Source organism: Eurytemora carolleeae, unplaced genomic scaffold, assembly GCF_000591075.1.
Source record: "Eurytemora carolleeae unplaced genomic scaffold, Eaff_2.0 scaffold1270, whole genome shotgun sequence".
NCBI classification, from domain to species: domain Eukaryota; kingdom Metazoa; phylum Arthropoda; class Copepoda; order Calanoida; family Temoridae; genus Eurytemora; species Eurytemora carolleeae.
The window spans coordinates 125,022-132,501 of record NW_019397738.1 but is presented as its reverse complement, the minus strand read 5'-3'; the positions used below and the strand labels follow the sequence as shown (position 1 = coordinate 132,501).

At 31.8% G+C, this 7,480-nt stretch overlaps 1 long non-coding RNA gene across 1 annotated transcript; it reads right to left on the bottom strand.

The window, feature by feature from the left end:
• Nucleotides 1-6,679: 6,679 nt before the first annotated feature.
• LOC111715710 (uncharacterized) lies at nt 6,680-7,222 on the bottom strand. The gene is made up of 2 exons (XR_002768297.1): nt 6,969-7,222; nt 6,680-6,790 (listed from the first exon to the last, which is right to left on the bottom strand). It is a non-coding gene; the product is annotated as an uncharacterized LOC111715710 (long non-coding RNA).
• Nucleotides 7,223-7,480: the final 258 nt, after the last annotated feature.

Sequence of the window (7,480 nt, the reverse complement as noted above, 5' to 3'; positions counted from 1 at the left end):
TGGACGGAATCATGAAACCAAATCAATTAATTTGTTCCCGTTTATAACATTTACTGTTAGAGACCTGTTATGGAACTAATGTCTCCTTAAATGATAGTAGATCAATTAAGACTCAATTTCTAATCTCATTAGAACATGAGAAGCTATTAACTAACAACAGTGTCCAATATTCTACAAGAATTAACCAACAAATAATTCATGATAGGAAATTTTTACAAAACTTCACAATTGACGACATTTGGATAAAGAACCTGTCAAATCTTTCCCTGGGATGTTTAGAAAGATTAAAATTTCCCTATATCATAATTATAGGAATCAAAGCTTTCGGTAAATTATATTGACGTACTAGGCCTTATTTTGCATCTTTTTATGAAAACGTCCTATAAACCCGAAAAAATTTAATTTTTGATAAAACTTTTTGTTCTGTGTGATTGCATATATTCAAATAAAACTATCCTAAACAGACATATTTTTTTTAATTCACTTAGTTTAAAATTTAAGTAATATTAATTTTTGATAATTATTGCTGGTAGAGTCAGAAACTAGGCATAATTTCTTTATAGTTTTGCACTATTTGCATTGACAAAAAAGCTGTAGGGTTTCCAGTCGAAATTTTTTGCACGAAAATCGTGCAAAAATTACGCATAGATTTGCATACGTTTCAAGTAAAAATTGCACGAAATTTCGATGATTTTTCTCATTGATGCGCAAAAGCTATTTCGCGCAAATTCAGAAGAAAATCTTGGTATTTGCGTATTTTGCTATTTCCTGCTATCTCGTGATTTCGAGCTATTTCGTTATTTCATTAAATTTCGAGAAACAATTCCATGAAATAATGAATAAATTCAGAGTCAATCATACTCCAGACTGCTCGGCTCTGACGCATGCTGGCCAAATGAACCCCAATCCTCAGGTTTTAGATCACCGGACCTTACCGACTATTACACCGTTTACCGGCAATCAATCTCAAGTAGTCAGGTGCGCAATTTTGGGGGGGTGGTAAGCCCCCCCCCCCCAGCTGGATTAAGTTCATAGTTCATAGAAAACAGTTTGTAAAGCAACAGTTAAACGCTTAATAAAATTGTTGCCAAAAAAAGGAATGCAAAGCGCCCTAAATGTCTAGAAAATAGCTTTAAAAATGTAGGACCGATCGGTTCAGCATAGTTTTGACGTTTATTAGATACACACAAACAAACAAACAAAAAACACCAAAACAGACAAGCCAAATTTACAAATATAGATTATTACTAAACTTGGAATGGCTTACGATATTCAAAACTGTCAGACAATATCATTATCAATGTTGTTTAATAGGTTACTGAAGAAATGATTTGAAATAAGTATAGAATTCATAGTTCATATAAAAAACCTAAAGAAAAAATTCCATTCTTTTTCATTCTAAGCGCTCTACCAAAATCATCATTGTTTTTCGTTTTTAAAAATGAAAAAAAATGAATTTTCTAAAATAAATAAGTTTCATATTATCAAGAAAATGCAATTTCTGCACTTGATCCTAATTGAAAAACTTATTACTCTTTTAAACTTTTTAATTGAATTATTCTTATATGAAGTTTAATCTATCTTGATAAAGAGGACGTAATTTATAATAATTGTTGCCTTTAGGTTTATATTTTAATAAAGAGAACGGAATTTATAATAATTGTAACATTGTTGCCGTTGGGTTTATATCTCATGATAAAGAGGACGTAATTTATAATTTATATTTTGTTTATATTTTGGGTTTATATTTTGGGTTTATATTTTGGGTTTATTTACAACAGGTTTGTTTCCGTTAATATCATCATCCTGTTTAAAAGTACTTTTCAAAGGACTTTATTTCCTCCTTGTAATTGTAATTACAAGTGACTCCCCATTTGTAGAGTGCCATGTCCGATTCAAAACGGTGTTCTTTATATAAGTTGAGAGTTACATTCTCTTTAATATAATCCACATACTGCCATGTTGTTTAATATAGGAAATAAATAAATGATTTAGGAGGTTGTCATTCTTTTTCTTTATTATCTTACTCTCCTTTCTCCGTTCATTCATAGTTGCCAATTTGAAAATTTCATCCCAAAGCAGGGTTAGATTTGGAAATTTAAACCACTAGTGGATGTTGGGGGATCCCAAAACTAATTTGAGTATCTGGAATTACTTCAGGTTTGAGCTGGGAGAGTGGGAATGCTACTATAAATTAAGAAACTATATGAATAATTTGAGTATCTGGAATTACTTCGGTTTGAGCTGGGAGAGTGGGAATGATACTATAAATTAAGAAACTATATTAATAATTTGAGAAATAAATAAGAATATTCTCTGACTAAAGTTAGAAGGCAAATAACGAAGTGTAAGAATTAGGAAATCTGTAATTCATTATACCTTGCTTTTATTGTTCCTTTTTGGGGATTTTTGAAACTTACATTTGGAGATTTAATTGAGATGAATTTCTCTCGTTTTAGGATTTTCAATCCAACCCATTTTGCCACGAGTGAGGGAAGGCTGCACACCCCACGCCTACCACAAATCACTTATTTTTTCATTTCTGTCATTTTATCTCACATGTTCTTTTCTTTTATTATTTTCATCTTTTTTTCTAGTTTTCTACTTCCCCTTTTTTATCCTTTTTTTTCTTCCCTGTCCACTCTTTCTATAATATAATCAAGTGTATGTGATGAAAAAGGTTCATTCCTCGGGGACCAAGAAAACATTTTCTCTATTTCCTTCGTCGGTAGAATACACTTTTTTATCATTACATACATGTACTTTATAGTTCATAAAGCATTTTATATTGCTTACGTTTTATCTTAATTTCAGGACAAGAAAACAAATACAGTGGTAGGTGATGATATAAATACAATGAGAACGACTGTTAATTAAAGTTTTGATTGTTAACAAGCTTATTTTCGAATTACAAGTTAACAAGAAATCAAAAAAAGCTTTTTTTTAATGACAGCTTCTCTCGACTTCTATATTTATCAGAATTTGAGTACAAGGAAACAAGAAAACAAGAAAACAGCATTATATTGATATAATCGCCTACCACTATATGTAAAATATTTTTCACATATTGAGATTTATTGGTTTGAGGAGATTCAGCAGAGAAAATCCCATTTCAGTTCAATGTTAGTCAGACAAAATTGGACAGTTTTCTACGCAGTATAAAAATACTAACTTTATATGAGACTGTTGGAATAATGACAAGACTGTCGGAAAAATAACAAGACTGTTGGAATAATGACAAGACTATCGGAATAATGACAAGACTGTCGGAATAATGACAAGACTGTCGGAATAATGACAAGACTGTCGGAATGATGGCCCTTCATTTATAAAGTTACATATTTGATTAACAACGACAATGATATCATGTTTAATCGGGGTTCTCTCTAAAAGTAGTTTGTGAATTTATACAGCAGAGACAAGGAAGGAAGTTTACAGATATTTTCTCTAGTTTCTTGATTAAAGAAATTACTCAGATAATGCTTTTAACGGCCCCAGTATCAATCTGTTTAACGGCCCCAGTATCAATCTGTTTAACGGCCCCAGTATCAATCTGTTATGTCACTTCTGTAATAAGAGAGTCACTTAAATATACACCGAAGGTTCAGAATATACACAGACAGGACAGTCACTTACAACCTGTTCAGAATATACACAGACAGGACAGTCCCTTTTAACCTGTTCAGAATATACACAGACAGGACAGTCCCTTTCAACCTGCTCAGAATTACACAGACAGGACAGTCTCTTTCAACCTTTTCAGTATAGCATAAAAAATATGTAACTCACAGTTCATACTAAAATTGTCTTAACCTAACCTAACCCTCAAATAATACAAAAATAAACAGCTGGCGTAGGTCTGATATTGCAGTAGATTACAATTTTGAAGTTCTATTTGCCTAGGCTGCTCATTGAGGTATTCGTTCCGTATATTGTGTTGAATTTGATCTAGGATACTCACTAGAAGTAGTTGTAAACACAAACTTCAAATTAATATCTATCTATCTATCTATCTGTCTAGACTGCTGAGCGAGGTGTTCCGTATATTATGTGTTGAAGTTCTGGGATACTCATTAGATGTAGTTGTAAACACAAACTTCAACAACACACTGGATCCTGATATTCAATTTGGAAATATCTCGAGCTGCAAAACTCAATTGTAAGTATACCATTACAACTTGACAAAGTTCCATGATCGATTGACATTGTTACATTTTTTAAAAAGCATTAACAGATGATTAAAATTGACATCTTGATAGCGCAGCCTTTCAAAAACTGATTAGTGGAGTTAATTCAATATATACGATAAGCTCTCTACTCTACCGTTAATTTGAAAATGACAAAAAAGGCCTTTCTGTATGGAAGAGTCCCTGGAAATTTCGTAAACTATTCCTTTATAAGAATCAATGTGCCAACACTGTAATAAATAATCCTTGCTTTACAACGCATGCAGTATCCATCTTACACTTCTTCTCTACACATTATCCATCTTACACTTCTTCTCTACACATTATCCATCTGACACTTCTTCTCTACACAATATCTATCTTACACTTCTTTTCTACACATTATCCATCTTACACTTCTTCTCTACACATTATCCATCTTACACTTCTTCTCTACACATTATCCATCTTACACTTCTTCTCTACACATTATTCATCTTACACTTCTCCTCTACACATTATCCATCTTACACTTCTTCTCTACACAATATCTATCTTACACTTCTTCTCTACACAATATCTATCATACACTTCTTCTTTACACATTATCTATCTTACACTTCTTCTCTACACATTATTCATCTTATACTTCTTCTCTACACATTATCCATCTTACACTTCTTCTCTACACATTATCTATCTTACACTTCTTCTCTACACAATATCTATCTTACACTTCTTCTCTACACATTATTCATCTTACACTTCTTCTCTACACATTATCCATCTTACACTACTTCTCTACACATTATCCATCTTACACTACTTCTCTACACATTATCCATCTGACACGTCTTCTCTACACATTATCTATCTTTCACTTCTTCTCTACACATTATCTATCTAACACTTCTTCTCTACACATTATCCATCTTACACTTCTTCTCTACACATTATCTATCTTACACTTCTTCTCTACACATTATCCATCTTACACTTCTTCTCTACACATTATCTATCTTACACTTCTTCTCTACACATTATCTATCTTACACTTCTTCTCTTCACATTATCTATCTTACACTTCTTCTCTACACATTATCCATCTTACACTTCTTCTCTACACATTATCCATCTTACACTACTTCTCTACACATTATCCATCTGACACTTCTTCTCTACACATTATCCATCTTACAATTCTTCTCTACACATTATCCATCTTACACTTCTTCTCTACACATTATCTATCTTACACTACTTCTCTACACATTATCCATCTTACACTTCTTCTCTAAACATTATCCATCCTACACTTCTTCTCTAAACATTATCCATCTTACACTTCTTCTCTACACATTATCCATCTTACACTTCTTCTCTAAACATTATCCATCTTACACGTCTTCACTATACGTTATCCATCTTACACGTCTTCTCTATACTTCTTTAAACCCGATTTTTATGAATTAATAAAAAAGAATAATCCCTATTTAAGCCCAATTTTTTTCAATTTTCACTTTTTAATGTTCTTTTTAATCACCATGGTAATTGGGGTTTTTTAGAGAAAAATCATTGAAATCAAGAGTTCTTTACGTTCTAATAATGTACAGGGTGTCCCAAAAAACATGGGAATTCAGTGACGAATTGGATATCGTCTTTGTTATGAATTAGCATTGTAATACCTAATTTCAAAAGCCATAATATTATCATGTATGCTAGAGTTTATTTTATGAAAAGGGTAAAAGATTGTAAAGATGTGTCTATAATGTCTCCGCAAGATGAACAATGAAGACGGACAAGTTTACTCTGTTTGTATACTGCAATTTTCTTGTTTTACTAAGTACAACCGTATGTAGTCAAAACATAAACAAACAAAATGTGAACAAAGCAGACGAAACTCTTACAGATTACAGCTTTCTCAGTAGGTATTAATATACTAAAACAAAGAATTATTTAAAAAGACGATATCGAGTTTATTGGGACACCCGTACGTACACAGATTTGAGATTTGTCTTTAAATTGAGTCTTACCAAAACTTTAGCAAAATCTAGACATTTTTTATCTTTTAACCTTTCTTCCATAACACATTTCTACTCTCAAATGTTAAGAATTTAATTTAATTCTCAGATTTCATCAAATTTTAATTATTTCTTAACTTGATATTTTTAACACAAATAGAATAGTTTGAATTCTTAAATATTCAGTTTTAAACCAGAATACTAAGTTAAAGTGATTAATTCTAACTTGTAATATCTAGTTTTATTTAGGTTTTGATTCTAAACAAGTTTTTTAAAACTACTAGTTTACAAGCAAAAAAAGAATCTGTAAATTGGCAGCTTCTTTTTAATTTGTTTGTGTATCAGAGCTGTTTAAAAGCTTGGTAGAAGTCAAAATTAAAATAGAAAGTCGTCTTCATCAAAATCAAAGTATTTTCAAAATCTAATGTTTTATTCGTCAACCTCTGTTTCGCTACTTAGCGAATTCCCTAAAGACCTAATGAAATCTATAAGTACCGAGTGGTATTTCTCTGGATAGGATTGTAAGGCTTCCTTCTCTCAACGCTCTCCATAACAAAAGGATGATAATAAGGTTCCGAACGTTTATTTCTCTAAGCCTTCAATCTAAATAATCTTTTATAAGCCAACAGAAAAAGCATTGAGTGATAAATCATACAAATACAGCAATAAATCCACTCAGGCATTAAAAAACTGTGGCAAGGAACCCATACATTACATCATACAATATCAACCATAACCGAACATAAATAAACAATATTCATATAAATATAATCATAATTACCGCAGTGGTCCTAGAATTTTCACACGGTTTTAATAATCGACGAACATTACATGAAATACAATTATATACTGAAGTAGAATCTGCTCGCTCCTACGCAGAAAACTTGCGCATGCGTAGTCGGACTGAAAACAGCTTCTAAAACTAGTTCTTTACAATACGTTCTGTACAGATCCTCAGGGAGAACTCAGAGATTCGCAGGGGTATCACATAGACTTTATGAACGCAGCGTAGCTCGCGTAACAACCTCAATACAATATTTTTATTTTAGTTGTAATGATTTGGATGAAAAAACTTCTGATTCAGAGTTACAGGTTCCACAAGGTAATTTTTTTACACACAAAAACAACTTTTCCCAAAAGATATAAATGGATATATTTTATACAATTAAAGTGCTATATGAATGTGCAATATTTTGTTAAGAAAATCTGCGAAGAAACTTGCATTGCCGGTGTAAAATGTTACTTATTTGCCTCGGATCAGAAAAGAAACTTTTATGCCCTGGGTGGCCTCTT